Raw genomic sequence first — 18927 nt, 5'->3', positions numbered from 1 at the left:
ATGCCGGGGTGGCTCAGTTGGTTAAGTGGCTGCCTTTGACTCAGATCATGATCCCAGCGTCCTGGGATCGAGTCCCACATCAGGTTCCTTGCTCAGCAGGGAGCCTGCTTCTCCCTCTGCCTCTGCCTGCCACTCTGTCTGCTTGTGCTCACTCTCTCTGACAAATAAATAAACTCTTAAAAAAAGAAAACTATCAATTTTTACTTTTGTATTTTGAAGATCTGTTGTTGGATGCAAAAACATTTAGGGTTGTTTGAGTTCTTGGTGAATTGGCTCTTTTATCATTATGGAATGTCTCTCTTCTATTCCTGATAATATTCCTTATTTGAAGTCAGCTTTGTCTGATGATAATAGAGCTGTTCCAGTTTTGCTTTGATTAGTGTTTGTATAGGTAATGCGTAGTTTACATACAGTCAAATTCACCTTTTTTTTTTTTTTAAACATAAAGTTCTGGGAGTTTTGGCAAGTGAAAATAGTCATGTGACTACCACCACCACCTCAATCAAGGTATGGAACAGCTTGATCAGTCTCAAAAATTGACCTTGACTTTGTAGTAAACCACTTCTTCCACTTCCAGTTGTTGGCAATCACTGATTTTTTTCTACCTATAGTTTTGTCTCTTTGAGAATATCATTTATTTATATATTTTTAAGGTTTTATTTATTTGAGAAAGAGTAGGAGCAAGCTCGCAAGCAGGGGAAGTGGCAGGCAGAGGGAGAGGGAGAACCAGGCTCCCTGAGGAGCCAGGAACTGGATACAGGGTTCGATCCCAGAACCCTGAGATCTTGACCTGAGTCTAAGGCAGATGCTTAACCAACTGAGCCACTCAAATGCCCCGAGAATATCATTTAAATGAAGCATACATTATGTAACCTTTTGAGTGGCTTTTTTCACCTAGTGTAATATTTTTGAGATTTATCCATGTTGTATATTTGAGTTTCTTTTTATTGATGAGTAGTATTCAGTTGTGTGTGTATACTGCAGCTCATTCATCTACCCATTCACCAAAGGACATTTGGGTTTTTGGCTATTACAAATACAGCTGCTATAGAAATATTTGCCTAGAGGGTTTTGTGTGAACATATTTTTATTTCATTTGTGAAGTGTCTTGGAACAGGATTGCTGGATGGTATTTTGAGTATCTGTTTAGTTTTATTGCCAAACTGTTTTCCAAAGTAGTTAAACTGTTTGTATTTCCTTCTGCAAAGTGTGAGTGTTCCTTATACCTCATAAATTATTTGGGAAGTAGTCTTTCCTATTTAATTTTCTGGAAGTTTGTGGAGAATGGACTAATTTCATCCTTAAGTATTTGTTGTAATGTTTCTTTGAAGCCATTTGGGCCTGATATTTTCTTCGTAGAAATGTTTTCAACAACAAATTCAACTTACTTAATAGAGATAAGGCTAAACAGATTACTTAATTCTTCTTAATTGAGCCTTCATAGTTTTTGTCTTTCAGGGAATTTTTTTCACTTTATCCAAATTGTCTAATTTATTGCCATGAGTTCACAATTTTCCCTAACAGATATTAAAAATACTGTGAAGCCTCTATAATTAAAACAGTATAGTACTGGTATACAATTAGAGGATAAACCAGTGTGGGTTGCAGGGGGCACCTGGGTAGCATAGTTGGTTGAGTGACTGACTCTTGGTTTCAGCTTAGGTCCTGATCTTAGGGTCATGAGATCCAGTACCAAGTGGGCTTCATGGTTGTGCAAGACTGTGCTTGTCTTCCCTCTGCTCTTCCACCCTGCTCATGTATACACTCTCTTTCTCAAATGAATAAATAAATCTCTCTTTTTGAAATATAAATCTTAAAAAAAGAGAGAGAAAGAAAAGAAGCCAGTGGGGAAAAAAGTTCAGAAATAGACTCAAATACACTTGGCAATTTATTTGTTTATTATTTTTAAAAAATTTTTATTTATTTGAGAGGGAGAGAGCACAAGCAAGGGTGGGAGACACAGAATGAGAAGGGGAGAGGCAGAGGGAGAAACAGGCTCCTAGCTAAGCAGGGAGCCTGACGTGGGGCTTGATCTCAGGATGCTGAGATCATGACCTGAGCCGAAGGCAGGTGTTTAATGACAGCCACCCAGGCGCCCCTACATTTGGCAATTTAGTATATGATAAAGTATATGGTGTCTCAAATTACTGGAGTAAAGATGTATTTTTTAAAAAATTGTGCTGGGACAACTGGATAGCCATTTTGATAAAGAAAAAATTAGATTTATACTTGATATCGTACACAAGAATAAACTCCAGATGAGTCAGAGATCTAAACTAAATGTACATAACCATGCAAATACTAAAAGAGGTATTGCCAGAGGTAATACAAGATTGATAAATGTTATCTCATAAAAATATTACCATATATATATATATATATATATATATATATATATATCATGGCAAAAGGCACAATAAGGAAAGACAAAGCAAAATAATATAGTGAATTAATACATTGGCAACATATATCACATATAATACCTGATATCCCTAATATCTAAAGAACTCTTAAAAACTTGGGTGGGGGAAGAAAGACAAATACTCAATAGAAAAATGGATTGGGGTGCCTGGGTGGCTCAGTGGGTTGAAGCCTCTGCCTTTGGCTCAGGTCATGATCCCAGGGTCCTGGGATCAAGCCCCAAATCGGGCTTTCTGCTCAGTGGGGAGCCTGCTTCCTCCCCGAAACTTCTCTGCTTGCCTCTCTGCCTACTTGTGATCTCTCTGTCAAATAAATAAATAAAATCTTTAAAAAAAAAAGAAAAAAAAAAGAAAAATGGATAAAACAGTCACGATTTATGCGTGTGTATGTGCGCACACACACACACACACACACACCACTATAAGAATGACCTTTGGGTGCATGAAAAATATGTTCAAGCTGATTCAGAGTAAGAGAAATTAAAATTAAATCCATACTAAGTTAACATTTCTCACCTATCAGGGTAACTAAAATTAAGAAATGTGAGTACTTACTCAATTTGTGAGGCTGTGGGAAATAGGCATTGTCTTACACTGCTAGTGAGAATCTCAATTATTATGGCTATTATGGAAGAGAATTTGGCAAAATCTAATAAAACTCTGTGATCACATTTCTAGGACTTTACTCTGAAGATAGTATCTCTACAATAAACAAAGGGTTTTTAGCTATTATTTATTGCACTGCTGTGATTGTTAAATATTGGAAACTTAAATGGCTGAACATAAAGAGTGTTTGAATAAACTGTAGTGTATATAGCCACATAATAGAGTACTATGCCACTTTAAAAGAGTAAGATTAATATGATTTGGGGCACCTGGATGGCTCAGTGGGTTAAAGCCTCTGCCTTCGGCTCAGGTCATGATCCCAGGGTCCTGGGATCGAGCCCCACATTGGGCTCTCTGCTCAGCAGGGAGCCTGCTTCCTCCTCTCTCTCTCTGCCTGCCTCTCTACTTACTTGTGATCTCTGTCTGTCAAATAAATAAATAAAATCTTTTAAAAAAGATTAATATGATTTGATATAAAGTGATTTCCAAGATAAATTGTCTTTATTTTTTTTTATTTTTTATTTTTTTAAAGATTTTATTTTTATTTATTTGACAGACAGAGATCACAAATAGGCAGAGAGGCAGGCAGAGAGAGGGGGAAGCAGGCTCCCTGTGGAGCAGAGAGCCCAATGTGGGGCTCGATCCCAGGACCCTGAGATCATGACCTGAGCTGAAGGCAGAGGCTTTAACCCACTGAGCCACCCAGGCGCCCCAAGATAAATTGTCTTTAAAAAAAAAAAAAAAAAAAAACAGTGTAAAGGAGAAGTTGCTGTATACTACATTTTTATAAGAAAGAGGGGGAGGGGTGGCTCAGTCAGTTAAGCCTCTGCCTTTGGCTCAGGTCATGATCTCAGGGTAAGCCCCACATCGGGAATCTCTGCTCAGCGGGGAGCCTGTTTTCCCCTCTCTCTCTCTCTCTGCCTGCCTCTTTGCCTATTTGTTATTTCTGTCTGTCAAATAAATAAATAAAATCTTAAAGGAGGAGAAATAAAAAATATGTATGTGCTTATTTTCACACACACACACACAAAAATCACCAGAAGGCTATATCAGAAACAGATGAGATTGGCTATCTACAGGGCCTTGTGTGGAAATGCCATGGAAAGGATGGGGGATATGACACTTCTTTAGGTATGTCTTTCTGTGTATTTCCAATTTTTGGTATCATGTATTGTTTCAGTAAAAATTGGAAAAACAAAAATCTTTTCTTTTTTTTAAAGATTTTATTTATTTATTTGACATACAGTGACAGATGACAAGTAGGCAGAGAGGCAGGCAGAGATGGGGGAAGCAGGCTCCCCGCTGAGCAGAGAGGCCCATGTGGGACTCGATCCCAGGACCCTAAGATCGTGACCCGAGCCAAAGACAGAGGCTTAACCCACTGAGCCACCCAGGCGCCCAAAAAACAAAAATCTTAAAAATAAAATGTGAGCTAAAGCAAATATGCTGTGGTTTATTGGAGTCAAGTTTTCTTATTGTTGGAGTAGGGAGTTATAATACAGAAAAGGGAGAGGTGAGATTAAAGCCTAATGGATTAGATTGGAATCGAAGATATCAGTATTGCAACATGGCTTTTAATATAGATACATAATTAGTAGAATATATTTTTTCCTACTTCTGTCCACTTAGAAGGGTTAGCAGCAATGACATCCTAGTAGCCATGAGCATGTTTAGCACCCAGATCTTAGTTTCTATGTAGTGTTTTTCAGTAAAAGGAACCAGGGTTCCTTAGAGAAATTCTGCCTAATTCCATAAGTAAGGCTAGGAGAGTACAAGATGAACCTAGGATATCTTGTGTTAGAAAGTTTGTCAGAACACAGAAGTGGGTTTGAAGGGCTTTCTCTGTCCACTGGCCAGTTCTGGAGTGATTTAAGCCTTCAGCAATATAGCAATGGTTTATAACACATGGAATAAAATAAGAATGCATCAGTGCATACTGATAGAAGTATACTAATGCGGAAAAGGAAACACTCATTTAAAATAGAATGATAACTAGTAAGTGTAGAATGAAAGAAAATTAACGTTTGGCAGCCATCATTGCAGTAACTCAGTGGATCTAAACTAGTGGGTAAAAGTTTGATGGGGAACAGGATATTTACTTAAGTCTTTAAATATCTCTCCATAAGATATATTTTAATTATAAAGTAGTAATAACTTCATAGTGGAAAAATTTGCCAGACACTACCTTGACCAAATGATGTAAGTTAAAACATCACAGTGATGGAGCACATCAGTATCCTATGCTTTCTAAATCACTTCTGTGGTATTCTTGCCAAAAATCTTGAAGAAATATTAGATGAACCCAAATTGAGACATAGTCTACAAAATAACTAGCCTGCATTAAAAAGAAAAATGTCAAGGTAATGGAAGACAAAAATTAAAGAAGACTAAAGAGACATGACAGCTAACTCCTAACCTATGGTGTTAGATGATTCTAGAGCAGAGAAACAGCTTTTTTTTTTTTTTAAAGATTTTATTTGTTTATTTGACAGAGATCACAGGTAGTCAGAGAGGCAGGCAGAGAGAGAGGGGGAAGCAGGCTCCCAGCTGAGCAGAGAGCCCGATGCAGGGCTCGATCCTAGGACCCTGAGATCATGACCTGAGCTGAGGGCAGAAGCTTTAACCCACAGAGCCACCTAGACGCCCTGAAAAACATCTTTTTTTTTAAAGTTTATTTAGTTTTAGTAATCTCTACGCCCAGTATGGGCCTTGAACTTAAACAACTCTGAGATCAGGAGTCGCATGCTCTTCCAACTGAGCCAGCCAGGTGCCCCCAGAAAAAAAAATTTTTTTTCAAAAAGAGTTTGTTTATTTATTTGACAGACCGAGATCACACGTAGGCAGAGAGGCAGGCAGAGAGAGAGGAGGAAGCAGACTCCCTGGCGAGCAGAGAGCCCTATGTGGGTCTCTATCCCAGGACCCCGGCATCATGACCCGAGCCAAAGACAGAGGCTTTAACCCACTAAACTACCCAGGTGCCCCTGACCTTTTTAAAGCATACAGTCCAGTGGCATTAGTTACATTTACGGTGTTGTGCAACCATCACCACTATTTCCAAAACTTTCATCCCAAACAGAAACTTTGTGCCCATTTAGCAGTAATTTTCTGTTGTACCTTACCCCCTAGTTCCTAGTAACCTCTACTTTCTTTCTCTGAAATTTACCTCTTCTAGGTACTTGGTATACTCAGAATTGTACAATATTTGTCCTTTTGTGTCTAGCTTATTACATTTAGCATAATGTTTTAAAGGTTCATCTATGCTGCAACAGGTTATACAGAATTCATTTTTTTTTAAAGATTTTATTTATTTATTTGACAGAGAGAGATCACAAGTAGGCAGAGGCAGGCAGAGAGAGAGAGACGGAAGCAGGCTCCCTGCTGAGCAGAGAGCCCGACGCGGGACTCGATCCCAGGACCCCGAGATCACGACCCGAGCCGAAGGCAGCGGCTTAACCCACTGAGCCACCCAGGCGCCCCAGAATTCATTCTTTTTTAAGGCTGAATGATAATCCATTGTGTGTGTATCTCACTTTTTTTTATCCATTCATTTTTTTAATGGACATGGGTGGTTTTCAACTTTAGGTTGTTGTGAATAATGCTGCAGTGAACATTGGTGCACAAATTTCTGTTTGAGATGCTGCTTTCATTACTTTTGGGTGTGTATCTAGGAATGGAATTGCTGGATCCTATAGTAATTCTATGTTTAGTTTTTTGAGGAAATGCCAGATTGTCTAATACAGCAGCTGCATGTGCAAAGGCTCTAATTTCTCCACATCCTTGCCAACATTGTTTTTTCTGCTGCCTTTTTTTTTTTTTTAAACATAGCTATCCTAGTAGGTGTGATGTAGTATCTCATTGTGGTTACCATTTACATAATGATGAAAGATATTGGGCATCTCTTCTCATATTCTTATTGGCCATTTGGATTTGTTCTTTGTAGAGCTATCCATCAAATGCTTTACCCATTTCTATAGTGAGTTGTCTTTTTGTTGTTGAGGTAATTTTTGAGGTTATTGACTTATTTTATTAGTGATTGATTCATGTCTTTTTTTATTTTAAGTTATTTGCTTCAGTTATCTCAGGGTTTTATTTAAAAATTTGATTCTGAGAACCTTATACAGTACCGTTTTTTTATTATGTGATGTTAGTCTCCATACAGTACATCATTAGTTTTTTATGTAGTGTTCTGTGATTCACTGTTTGCATATTAACACCCAGTGCTCCATGCAGTACATGCCCTCCTTAATACCCATCACTGGACTAACCAATTCCCTCATCCTCCTCCCCTTTAAAACCCTCAGTTTGTTTCTCAGAGTCCGTAGTCTCTCATGTTTCATCTTCCCCTCTGAATCCCCCTCACTTCATTTTTCCCTTCCTTCTCCTAATGTCCTCCATGCTATTCCTTATGTTCCTCAAATAACTGAAACCATATGATGATTGGCTTTCTCTGCTTGACTTATTTCACTTAGCATAATCTCCAGTCCCATCCATGTTGATGCAAAAGTTGGGTATTCATCCTTCCTGATGGCTGAGTAGTATTCCATTGTATATATGGACCACATATTTATCCATTTGTCTGTTGAAGGACATCTCTGCTCTTTCCACAGTTTGGCTGTTGTGGCCATTGCTGCTATGAACATTGGGGTGCACATGGCCCTTCTTTTCACTGCATCTGTATCTTTGGGGTAGATACCCAGTAGTGCGATTGCTGGGTCATAGGGTAGCTCTATTTTTAATTTTTTTGGGGGAACTGCCACACTGTTTTCCAGAGTGGCTGCACCACCTTGCATTTCCACCAACAATGTAAGAGGGATCCCCTTTCTTTACAGCCTCTTCAACATTTGTTTTTTCTTGGTTTGTCAATTTTTGCCATTCTAACTGGTGTGAGGTGGTGTCTCAGTGTGGGTTTTTTTTTTTTTTTAATTTTATTTATTTATTTGAGAGAGAGAAAGAGAGAGCATGAGAAGAGGGAGGGTCAGAGGGTGAAGCAGACTCCCTGCCAAGCAGGAAGCTGGATGTGGGACTGGATTCTGGGACTCCAGGATCATGACCTGAGCTGAAGGCAGTCCCTTAACCAACTGAGCCACCCAGGCATGGTTTTGATTTGAATTTCCCTGATGGCTAATGATGATGAACATTTTTTTCATGTGTCCGTTAGTCATTTATACAGTACCATTTAGTTTAAAAAAGCCAACATTTTTTTCTCTCTCTTCAGTCTGAAAAGAAAGACAGATTTAAAGGAATTGAAAGTCTAGTCTTGATTTAATTTTGGAGGTAAAGTTTTAGCTAAGCATTGTCCTCTTTTTCCTCTTTAGTATCATGTAGAACTGGAGTGATGAGCAAGTTTTTTATATTTAAAAATTATCAAGGCACCTCTTGTGTGCAGAGAAATATGTGTGAATTGACATAATACTTCTGAGTAAAAGTTTGTCAGTAAGTATCAGGAACTGTAAAAGTTCATATTATTTAATTTAGTACTTCCTGTTTTAAGAATCTATCCTAACAAAGTATCCTCAACACATATGTAATTTTTTTCTTAAGCAAAATATTCATTACAGAATTATTGATAATAGTGATTTATTGGAAACAATCTACATATTCACCAATAAAACAAGCTAAGTGATCATTCATTCATGCAAATAAATACTATGTAGCTATTTAAAATAATGTTTATTTTTTAAAAGGATTTAGAATTGTCTACAGACAAATATTTTTCTTAAAAAGCAAAGGATTAAGAAGAAAATGATAAATTGACAACCATGATTATGATTATCATGATTATCTGTGAGTAGTGTGAACATGTGAAGTTTTAATTTTTTTTGTTGTTCCTTTCTGTATTTTCAGTAGTAAATAACAGAAAATCCAAATCAAAGTGGCTTAAATAATAAAGAAATTTTTTCGGCTAATATAAGAGGAAGTCCAGAATTAAAATGGACTCTAGCATTGGTCACACAATTCATTGATATATAAAGCCCTGAGTTCTTTCTGCTTTTCCACTCTGCTCTGCGATGCCTGTTTTTTCCTGAATTAAAGCTGCCATTAGCATTAGGCATCTGTTGGTCCAATGCCAGAGATATGGTCTGGCTTCCTATGGTTCTCTTTTAAAAATAAGAAAGGCCTTTTTTCCCCCAGAACCTCTTAGGAATACTCTTTTCATTGGGTCAAATTGATAGGCCTGCCAGTCGTGGGCAAGGGAGATAGGATTGCCATGATTAGTTTAATTTAATCAATTGATAAGGAGTGAATTTTGAGGAGTCAGGGTAATCACTGCTGGCTGCAGAGCACAGACGATAGGTACAGACGATAGGTAAGTGGTATATGGATATATAAATGAGGCTACAGGGGAGGCTGTCAGACTGTCCTCCCTCTGGCACAGTGTTTTAGGAATCATTAGTGCTGAGCTTGCTTCTCTTTCCGTTATCTGCGTCATCTCTGTTTTTCTCTTTCTGTTTATTCTGTCTCTTTGCTTGTAGTGCTGCTGCTACTGATTACTTCTCTTTTCCTTTCTTTTGCCTTTTATGACAAAAACATTTTATTTAATTAATTAATTTATTTTTAATTTTTTAAAAAAGATTTTATTTATTCATTTGACAGACAAAGATCACAAGTAGGCAGAGAAGCAGGCAGAGAGAGAGCGGAAAGCAGGCTCCCCACTGAGCAGAGAGCCCGATGCAGGGCTCGATCCCAGGACCCTGAGATCATGACCTGAGCTGAAGGCAGAGGCTTAACCCACTGAGCCACTCAGGTGCCCTGACAAAAACATTTTAAATAGTGTAGATATCTGAATCACACATTTTAATATTGTACGGGTTTGTAAAATGATTGATTCTGAAAAATAGAATATCAGAAAATAGTTTGTTTTGTATAAAACTTGCTTTAATATTACTCAGTAATTTCTCTTGAATTCTGATATGAAATTGGGCTTCCAGTTAAGATGATACAGTAAACTCAAGTTTTGGTCACTCCTGCTCCAGATACAGAGCAATAAAGAATAAAATGTGAGTAGAAAAAAAATACAGTGCCAACCTGCAGGAATTGTCTTTAGGCAAATAGACTATTACAGAAAAAGGAAAGGATAATGGTTCTTATTTTATTTATTTTATTTTAAAATCAGAAAAATCAACACAAGTTCATCATAGAAATTTGGAAAATATAAGGAATATAAAGAAAACAGGATAAATATCAGCCTTAAGAACTAATGAACTTTAGTTGAAAAATTAAACATTAAAGTAGTATTTTGCACAAAAAGCTTTCACATTTCACTGTGAAATCCTTGGGTGTCTTATTAACCTGTAGTTCAGATTTTCTCAGCCTTGACAGTATTGACATTTTGGGCACAATAATTCTTTATGGTGGGAGATTAACCTCTATGTTGTAGGATGTTAACAGCATCACTAGCCTCTACCTAGTACAAGTTAGTAGTGCCCAGTTGTGACAACCAAACGTCCCAGATATTGCCGTATGTCTCTTGGGTCCAAAATTATTCCTAGTTGAGAACCACTGCTTTGTTTAAACAGTATGACACTTGAAGGTGGAAGGCAGGAAGCTGATAAATTTAACATGAAAAGTTCACACAGAAGTTGAATTAGCAAGCAGAAAGACTTCATCTGAACAAGGAATAGTTGAGGGCATTTTGACTGAGCATCTCTGAGTCTGGACTTGCTTGTTGTCTCCCAAAGACATCCCACCCTCAGTCTGAGAGGCCTGTAATCCTCATTTGACTCTTGAGGATGGTGACTGCCAGCTGTGGAAGGGGTAAATGACTTTCCGTTTGGGATTTTTGTCCAAATATATCTGAACTTTTTCACGAACAAGGAACTTCTTGTTTGGAATTGTTTACCAGAATTACTTGATGGTTCTGAGAAAATAATATCCTACATGGGGCTACTTAAGTCCTCTTATTTTTCCCTATGGTATGACCTCAGGTGACTTTCTTCTGGCTTTCAGTTGAGGACCCTAACCATCATTGAGGTGAGTGAATTGATTTACTTCGTGGGTATATTTCCGTTGTTTAAGGAGTTTCCACTGGACGCCTTTTCCATTTGGGGGTGGCTATAGCCCAGCATGAGTTTTGTCTATAACCTGAGACAATATAATTACTTGTGAGAAACTTGGTCTCAGCTTGAGGTTTGCTTTCAGGGTATTTTTTTAATAGAAGACATTTTTTATTGAGGCAAAATATATGTAACATAAAATTTACCTCTTTAAACATTTTTAGATGTACAATTTAGTGGCATTAATTACATTCACTGTGTTGTACAACCATAACCACTATGTATTTCAAAACCTGTTTCATCACCATATACAAACACTATGTACCCATTAAATAATAACTCTCCATTTCTTCCTCACCTCTAAGCCCTGATAACCTCTGTTCTACTTTGTTTCTCTGAATTTGCCTCTTCTAGTTGTTTCATATAAGCAAAATCATATAATATTTGCCTTTTTGTATCTTGCTTTTATTCCACTTAGCATAATGTTTGCAAGGTTCATCTGTGTTGTAGCATGTTGTACGGAATTCCATTCCCTTTTAAGGCTGAATAATATTCCATTATATGTATATACCACATTTTGTTTATCAGTTTGTTTGTTGATGGACATTTGGGTTGCTTCCATAGAGATTTTTTCTTTTGAATTAAAAAAAATTTTTTTAAAAATTTTAGGTAGGCTCCCTACCCAATGTGGGGTTTAAAATCACGGCCCTGAGCTTAAGAGTGATAGGCTTTACTGACTGTCTAGCCAGCTGCCCCTCCATAGATTATTTTTAATGTGTCAGGTTTGTTTTAAGGTTTATTTATTTATTTTAGAGTGGGGAGAGGGGCAGAGGAAGAGAGAATCCCAGGCAGACTCCCCACTGAGACCAGAGCCTGATGTGGAGCTCGAACCCATGACCCAGAGGTCAGACCCCAGTCAAAACCAATGCCCAACCCACTGTGCCACCCGGGCGCCCCATAATGTGTCAGTATTAAAGAATGTAAAGGTTGTGGAGGTTGGGAATGTTACAGATACTCTGGAAATATGTCATTTTCTATGCTGTGTATAACAATTTCTTCTACAAAGTAATTACTATCTGTTTTTTGGTTTCCAGTACTGATTTTATAGATCCGTACTTTAACTTCATTAATACTGTTCCCTTTTTCTATGTTTCCATTCTTGCGTACATAGAATTGTAGAGTCGGAAGGTAATTTAGTTGTTATCTAATTCAGTTTACAATTCACAAGAGATTGCTCTTACAGCATCTTTGATAAACAGTTATCTCACTTCAGTGTTTCCCCTGTAACAGTGAATGACTTTTATTGATTTGCTTTTTGAAGAGATACTTAATCTTAATTGTCTCCATATCTTCAGCTCTGTTTTCTTAGTCTATTGTAATCTGGCTTTTGCCCTACCACTTCACTGATTAAATTGAACTGAGCATTGGCATTTTTTTTTTTATTGTGGTAAAATATACAGAACATGAAATTTATCATCTTAGACATTTTCAAGTGTATATTTTTGTGGCATTAAGTACATTCACATTGTTTAGCTGCTGTCACTACTGTCCATGTCCAAACATTTCCATTTTCTCCAGCTGAATCTTTTTTGTTTCCTAAATTTTATTTTAAATTATACAAAATATTCCAGACCAACTAGTTCTAATCCTCATCTTCCTTCTCTTCCTCATCTTGGTTAATCCGGAAGTAATGTAATTCATAACTCTCTTTGCTGTTAGCGACTGTGTGCAGCCAGTCACGGAGATTGTTCTTCTTCAGGTGTGTTTTGGTGAGATATTTCAAATACCTTTTGGAAAAAGGCACCTCAGAAGTTACGGAGTAATCTTGCTTTTGCTCCTTTCAGTTGTTACCACCCCTCCACAGAGATTTCCAGCTTTTCCATTCACTTTGATACTCTCTTGAAGAAAACTGTTCAAAATTGATACCATCTTCTACAGGGTGGGTGCAATCAAGGGTAAACTTCAGAACTTGCTTTCTTTATTTGCCCCCCTTCGCCACAAACTCTTTCACGGGTGCCATGGTGGCAGGAGAGGCAGAAAGGGCTCAGACTGAATCTTTGTACCCATTAAACAATAACTCCGCATTCCTCCCTTCCCCCAGCACCTGGGACTCACCATTCTACTTTCCTTTTCCTTTTTCTTTTTTTCCCCCAGTTTTATTGAGATATAACTGACATGATATTATATTATATAATGATGATTTGATAGTGTGTATATTGCAGAATGATTACTGCAGTAAGTTTAGTTAACATCCTCATATAATTTCAAAATTTGTGTGTGAGATGAGAACTTTTAAGATCTCTTAGTACTTTCAGATATATGGTTACTGTATTGTTTACATTAGTCACTGTGCTGTACTTTACATCCCAGAACTTATTTATCTTATAACTGGAAGTTTATACCTTTTGACTCCCCTCATGCTTTTGCCCACCCTCCACCCCCGCCACTGGCAATCACCAATCTGTTCTCTATGAGTTCGATTTTTTTCCTTTTAGATTCGGCATATCAGTGAAATCATACAGTTTAATCTTTCCCTTTGACTTTACTTGACTTATCATAATGTCCTCTAGGCCCATCCATGTCATGAATGGAAAAAAAAGAATCTTTCTTTTTTTTGTGGCTGAATAGTATTCCTGTGTGTGTGTATGCGTGTATCACATTTTCTTTATCAATAATATTCTACTTTCTGTCTCTTGATCAGTCCAGGTTTATGTCACATAAGTGGAATCATATGGTATTTGTCCTTTGTTTCTGGCTTATTGTAGTTAGCAGTAATATCTTCAGGGTTCATCCATGTGGTACATGTGTTGGAATTTAATTCCTCTTTAAGGTTGAGTAATATTCCATTCCGTATTCCATAATATACCACATTTTATTTATCCATTCAGTCATGGATTGTCATTTGAGTTGATTCACCTTCTATTGTCAGTAACACTGCTATGAACATTGGTGTACAAGTGTCTGAGTCCCTGTTTTTCTTTTCTCTCTCTCTTTCTTTCATTCATTGTTTTTTTTTAAGAGTTCAGCTTTTTATTGAACATGTTATAAAAGAGATTTAGTCAAATAGACCAAAGTGCATACTGTCAGCCTCCTCAGGTTCTTCTTTCTATGATTCACTTTCTTTCCTCAGCTGAGGCCACAGTGGTGAAGGGGGCAGGTCCGCCACCCTTTGCAGATGAGACTCCCGTGTAGACAATGGACAGAGTCTTTGCCCACAAGCCTGGTCAGAGAGGTTCATCATTTACTTTGGCTGTGTTGATGAGAGCATTGATTGTAACCTCCATAACCGTCACCTCCTCATTGTGCAGGAGGGCCCAGGAGATGCCAGTGAAAGTGTTGGACTGGCAGCTGCCAGGCTATTCACAGGATGAAGTGGAGGCTTTGCCCCAACATGGCCTTAGCTTCTTTGGAAGGACTACTTTAGCAGCAAATGCAGAAATGGCTCCCTGCTTTCATTTCTTTTAGGTGTATACTTAATAGTGGAATTGCTGGATCATGTGGTAATTTTGTTGTTGTTGTTTTTAAGGAACAATGCTGTTTCTTTTTAAAGAAACATTTATTTCATTTAAATGGAAGTGCTAATAAGATCTATAGATCCTAAGCATCCAAGTCTTTTTTTTTTTGAAGATTTTATTATTTGTCAGAGAGGTAGAGAGACGGGGCGGGGGGTGGAGAGAGAGAACACAAACCAGGGAGAGCAGCAGGTAGAGGGAGAAGCAGTCTCCCTGCTAAGCAGGGAGCCTGATGTGACACTTAATCCTAGGACCCTGGGATCATGACCTGAGTGAAAGGCGGACATATAACCCACTCAGTCACCCAGGTGTCCCCCCCCTTTTTTTTTTTTTGATAGAGAACGAGAGAAAGAATGCATGCATGAGGGTGGGGCAGAGGGAGAGGAGGAGAGAAGAATCTCAAGCAAACTCCCCGCTGAGTGTAGAGCCTGAGGTGGGGTTGATCTCACAACCCTGAGATCATAACCTGAGCCAAAATCAGGAGTTGGATGCCTAACTGACTGAGCCACCCTGGTGTCCCTTAAGTGCCCAACTCTTGAATTTTGACTAACATATGTACTCATGTAATCATTACTCAGAACAAATTAAACGTCTTTCTCATCCAGAAAGTTTCCTCATGCCCCTTTCCAAGCAGTCCTCCCTTTGATTCTCTAGGAGGACCCACTCTGATTTCTGTCCCTATAAATTAATTTTGTCTGTGCTTGAAGTTCTTACAGAGGGAATGAATAATACATACTGTTTAGCTTTAGTTATCTTTTCCTCTGTTTTTGAGATTCATCCATGTTGCTGTAATGTATCAGTAGTTTTTTAGTTTTTAATTTTTTTAAGATTTTATTTGTTTGTTAGAGAGAGAGACAGAGCACAAGCACAGGCAGACAGAGTGGCAGGCTAGAGGCACAGGGAGAAGCAGGCTCCCTGCCGAGCAAGGAGCCCGATGTGGGACTCGATCCCAGGATGCTGGGATCATGACCTGAGCCGAAGGCAGCCGCTTAACCAACTGAGCCACCCAGGTGTCCCAGTTTTTAATTTTTTTAAACGTGCTAATATTCCATTGTATGTCTTAATATACCAGTTATCCATTCTCTTACTGATGAACATTTGTGTTGTTTCCAGTTTTTGACTGTTATGTAAAAGCTTCTGTGAACATTCATTTATGTATTTTTTTGTGTGTGAGTGACATGTGTTTTAATCTCTCAACAGTAAGTACCTGGGGAATGAAATTGCTGGGTCATATATAAACTGTATGTATTAACTTTAAATGAGCCTGCCAGACTGGTTGCTATAAATTCTTTGGTACTCTCAGTCTTTTTCATATTAGACATGCTGGTAAATATGTTGTAGTATCTTATTGTGACTTTAATTTGCTTTAAATTTATCACTGGTGATGTTGAATACTTTTTCAACAATACTTACTGATCACTTACTTTGTGAAAGAAATATTCAAGGCTTTTGCCTGTTTTGAAATTGGGTTATTTGTTTTCTTCTTATTGATTTGTAAGAATTCTGTACTGGGGATACAAGTTCTTTTGTCTGTTCTACATATTATGATTCATTCCCGACTGATTCTTTCCTGTTCACTTTCTTAATGCATATTTTGATGATTTTAATTTTTAGAAGTTTTCATTTTGATGAGGCTGATTTATGTTTTTTTCTTTTATGATTAATGCTTTTTGTGTCTTGAGAAATTTACCCTTAGTCACAGAGTTTTGTGCCCCCTCCTCTTCTGTACTGGTATTGTAGAAATTAATTCTTTTTGTGAAGGAGGTATTTACTTTGATTGATGACACTTTTTAAAAATCAGTACGTAGCATGCATAAAAAAGTGCATAGATCATAATTGTATAGCCTCAATAAATTTTCACAGCATCCCAGAGGCCCTCCCTCCTGCTCCCTACTACTCCCAAATGTGGTTACTTATATCTGACTTAAAGTATGTGGATCAGTTTTGCTGTGCTTTTGAACTTAATATAAACAGAATCATTTAGTATGTACTTAAAAAATATCTTTTTGTACCTTTTTCATTTGTTATATAGTATTCCACTATAAGGCTATACCCTAGTTTATTCAGTTTACTCTTTATTTGTTTGTTTATTTATTTTTAAGTTTTTATTTATTTCTGAGAGAGAGCAAGTGAGCACCAGAGGAGGGGCAGTGGGAGAAGGGAGAAGCAGCCTCCTTGCTGAGCAGGGAGCCTAATTCGGGGCTTGATCCCAGGACCCTGGGTTCATGACCTGAGCTGAAGGCAGATGCTTAACCGACTGAGCTACCCAGGTGCCCCTGTTCAGTTTACTCTTGATGAACATTTGGGATACTTTGATTTTAAGGTGTTATGCATAAGGCCACAATGAAGTTATTTGGGTATACACATGTACTTAGGAGTAGGATTGCTTGGTCAGTGGAAGGATAGATTTAGGTTCAGTAGATATAAGTAGGCAGTTTCCAGATATGTTTAATCTCTTTTGTATGCGTGTATACATGTGCATTTGTCTCCATGCATTTCTATAGGCATAGAAATTCCTTAAAAATAAAAAGTTCTCTTCTGCTTTTCCTATCATAGAAAAACCTTTAAATCGAATTTAATTTTGTGTTGCTAAGTTACATCTAGTTGACAGCACAAACACATTTTAAAATTGGAAAATCTTTAATGGTTGGGCAGACACTTGGTGTAGTTTAATGAGTAACCATGAAGATTTGGGTTATAGCCCTGCCTCATTCATTAATTAGCTGGTGAAAGTGAGCAAATCACTTAGCCTCTGGAGTCTTAATTTCCTCATCTGCTGTGTTGGAATAGTCCATGAGGTATAGAACTTGCTAGCCTCAAAGGACCATTCAGTGGACTAGTAGGGGAGGAAAACACTTTGATGTGGATATATACGAAATATATATATAAATAAATTATATATTCTAATATATTCTGTGTACTTAGAGAATATAAGTAATTCATATGAATCAATATATAATAATAAAAATTTATTAATATAAATGGGGGGATACATACATACCCATGCATCCCTAAAAAGGATAAATGTAATTGTTAAATTTTGATTTGAGTAAGTAAAATAGGATATGTAGTAAAACCATAATTGATTTTTTTTGGTCATAATTGATCTTTTTATATGACTTTTTCTTTCTTCCTCATCTATTTTAAGCTCACAAGAAGCAAACCAATTGGATAGGAAATAATTTAAGAATAATAACCTTTTAAAAGCCAGTTTCTGGCATTTATATAGGGGGAGTACTGACTTGGTCCTGTGTCCTCTTCCTTCTCCATCATCATTTATGAACAGAGTCGATGTTTCTGCTGATCCTGGACCTATTTGCCCTCAGATCCATTCCTCACCCTTCCCTTCTTTGCTGTGTCTTGTGAAGAGCTGACACTTGCAGACTTCTTTCCTTAACAGGCCTCTGTGTCAGCAGTTTCTGTCTGGGTTAGCAGGTGAGAGGAACTGGAAGGAGATTAGAGGGCAGGAGGAAGAACAACGTAGGGTTTTCCTCCCTTTATTTTTGCTTGGGGAAGTTGGAGGAGTGGGTGGTCTCTGGAAGCATCTCTTCTGTTGCTTCTGCCAGTCAGGCCATCTTGTTTTTAGTTTCTTCCTGGTACCTTCGGCCTTGGATACTGGTAGCAACATATTTCCTCCCCTTTTCTCTTCCAGTGGTAGATTTTTTTGCTCCCATGCTAACCTCTGATTTGCCCCACCATTCCCTGGTGGGCCTCTCATTTCTTTCATCACCCGTTTACTGCTTTGAAGTCGCTCTGTTTTAAATTCTCAAGTGGTTCTCATGTTCCCTTGTTAGACCCTGACTGATAGAAAGCTCAGATTGATAGTAATAAAGATGTCTTAAATTTACGTTTGTTTCAAGATTTGTCCTCTTTCTAAAAATTCTGGTATAGTTAACATACAGTGTTATATTAGTTTCGAGTGTATAGTATAGTGATTCAGCAGTTCCATATATTACTCAGTGCTAATCAAGGTAAGTTTACTCTTAATCCCTTTACTTTTTCCCGCCCCAGCATGGTCGGTTTGCTCTCTGTCTGAGTCTGTTTTTGGTTTGTCTGTTTTTCCCCGCTTTGTTCGTTTTGATTCTTAAATTCCTCATATGAGTGAAATCATATGGTATTTGTCTTTTTCTGACTGACTTATTTCACTTAACATTATACTTTTTAGATCCATCCATGTTGCCGCAAATGGCAAGATTTCATTCTTTTTTATGGCTGAGTAATATTCTATGCACACATGTATAGACACACACACACACACACACCCCCCACATCTTCTTTATCAATCCATCTGTCGATGGACACTTGGACTGCTTCCATAATCTGGCTATTTTAAATACTGCAATAAACATAGGAGTGCATGTATTTTTTTGAATTAGTGTTTCCGTGTTTTGGGGG

At 37.7% G+C, this 18927-nt stretch overlaps 1 protein-coding gene and 1 pseudogene across 2 annotated transcripts in view; one reads left to right on the top strand and one right to left on the bottom strand.

Annotated features, from left to right (window-relative positions):
* The window catches only part of BBS4 (Bardet-Biedl syndrome 4), a 56438-nt gene that overhangs the window by 11067 nt on the left and 26444 nt on the right, over window positions 1-18927 (top strand). The window lies entirely within an intron of this gene.
* Window positions 11669-13446, bottom strand: LOC106006455 (annotated as a pseudogene).

Source organism: Mustela putorius, unplaced genomic scaffold (assembly GCF_011764305.1).
Source record: "Mustela putorius furo isolate JIRA1106 unplaced genomic scaffold, ASM1176430v1.1 tig00003972_pilon_pilon_pilon, whole genome shotgun sequence".
Classification (NCBI taxonomy): Eukaryota; Metazoa; Chordata; class Mammalia; order Carnivora; family Mustelidae; genus Mustela; species Mustela putorius.
The sequence above is the reverse complement of the archived record's forward strand: the minus strand, read 5'-3'. Positions and strand labels throughout refer to the sequence as shown.